Here is a 2,207-nt window from a genome sequence, read left to right on the forward strand (position 1 = left end):
GCTGGCACAGGGATGAGATGAAGCTTCTGAAGTCTCAAGCTGGGGCCTTGGGTTGCTGATGCCCTCTGGAGACAAGCTGCCTGGTAGGGACCAAGAGGCTGTGAGAAGAGTAGGTTGAGAATGTTCATCTCAGGCTGTTCTGTCTGCAAAATAATGCCCACTGGGTACAGAACACCTTCCTGGGCCTGGTGAGATGCAGATAAGTAGAAGATGCAACAATGCCCTCACCAAGTCCCATGTTATTGTAGATTATTGAATACACACTGAAAAATGGGAATACTCACTAATCCTTATGGTAACAAAGGCAAAATCATTTGATGCAATTCAAGTAGGGTACAACAGGGGCAAGTTAAGTATAGGAGCTAATCCAGGAAGATTTTAGGAACGTAGGTGAGTTTTGAATTTTAAATTGAGTCCTGATGGATGAGGGGGCAAGGGTATATAGATGAAGTTTATGATTGAGAAATAATAGGGACCTTTATAGGGTGACTCTTGATTTCTGCTCGGGCCATGGTCTCGCAGGTGCATGGGTTCAAGCCCTGCAGTGACAGTGCAGAGCCTGCTTGGGGTTCTCTGTCTCTGTCTCTCTCTCTCTCTCTCTGCCCCTTCCCTGCTGGCTCTCTCTCTTTCTTAAAAATAAGTAAACATCTGGGGTGCCTAGGTGGTTAAGCATTTAGTTCAGGTCATGATGTTGCAGTTTTGTGAGTTGGAGCCCTGTGTCGGGCTCTGTGCTGGCAGTGGGGAGCCTGCTTAAAAATTCTCTCTCTCTCTGGGGTGCCTGGGTGGCTCAGTTGGTTAGGCGGCCGACTTCGGCTCAGGTCATGATCTCGCGGTCCCTGAGTTCGAGCCCCGCGTCAGGCTCTGTGCTGACAGCTCAGAGCCTGGAGCCTGTTTCAGATTCTGTGTCTCCCTCTCTCTGACCCTCCCCCATTCATGCTCTGTCTCTCTCTGTCTCAAAAATAAATAAACGTTAAAAAAAAATTAAAAAAAAATTCTCTCTCTCCCTCTTTCTGCCCCTCCCCACTCATGCTGCCTCTGTCGCTCTCAAAATAAAAAATAAATAAACACTAGAAATTTCTTTTAAAAAAGAAGTAATAAGTTACATTTCCTGCAGAGAGAAAGGATCTCACCTAGAGAAGGAAGAACGCAAGTGAAAAATCTTAAAACCAAAGATCTCCTTTTGCAGCAAGAAATGTCAAGGTTTACAGGCACCTGGGTGGCTCTGACTTCAGCTCAGGTCGTGATCTTCCAGCTTGTGAGTTCGAGCCCCACATTGGGCTCTGTGCTGACAGAGCGCGGAGCCTGCTTCAAGATTCTGTCTCCCCCTCTCTCTGCCCCTCCCCCACTCACTCTCTGTCTCTCTCTCTCTGTCTCTCTCTCTGTCTTTCTCAAAAAAAAAAAAAAAGTCAAGTTTGAGGTGATGGAAGACTGACCATAATGAATCAGCATGTTGGTGTGATAGAATGTTCAAGTGATTCAAAATTCTTTTTTTGTAACAATGCATGTTTAAAAATTTTCTTACTCCAGTGGGCTCAGACCTAGTTTGTGTTGACATGGCTAAACACACCAAGAAGTCAGAATTGTCGGGAAATACGGGCCCTGTTATATGGTGCCTCCCCCGGAAAAATGGTGAAGAAGATTGAAATAAGCCAGCACGCCAAGTGCACTTGCTCCTTCTGTGGCCAAACCACTATGAAAAGACGAGCTGCGGGGATCCTGCACAGCGGTTCCTGCATGACAAACGCCGTGAGTGGTGCCTGGACCTACAACACCACTCCAAGGTGACAGTAAAGTTGGCCATCAGGAGACTGGAGGAGTTGAAACACCAGTAGAAGCTCCACCACTTGAAACATGGCTAGCCTACGATAAATGGGTTAATTTATATAACACAATTCCTTTGGCTTGCTAAATTTATTAATTAGATGTTCTGATTTACATTGCATTAATTTTGCTTTCTCAAAAGACTTGGAAATTAAAAATCCTTCTAATTTTTATTGGAAAAAAATTCCTTCTTACTCCAGTAAGTGTAAGATGGCGCTTACTATGAATCCTGAGGGGTGGTTGGGTGGGGGCTGGGGGGAGGGGGAGGCCGGGGGGAGGGGGGAGGGGAGGGGGAGGGGCTAAAAGGGCAACGGGCATTAAGGAGGACACTTGGGATGAGCGCTAGGTGTTATACATAGGGGATGAATCACTGAAATCTACTCCTA

The 2,207-nt window shown here is 46.3% G+C and overlaps 1 pseudogene; it reads left to right on the top strand.

Moving 5' to 3' along the window:
* The first annotated feature begins 1,553 nt into the window (after positions 1–1,553).
* LOC125924004 (60S ribosomal protein L37a-like) lies at positions 1,554–1,900 on the top strand (annotated as a pseudogene).
* Positions 1,901–2,207: the final 307 nt, after the last annotated feature.

The sequence above is a fragment of the Panthera uncia genome, chromosome B1 (assembly GCF_023721935.1).
Source record: "Panthera uncia isolate 11264 chromosome B1, Puncia_PCG_1.0, whole genome shotgun sequence".
Classification (NCBI taxonomy): Eukaryota; Metazoa; Chordata; class Mammalia; order Carnivora; family Felidae; genus Panthera; species Panthera uncia.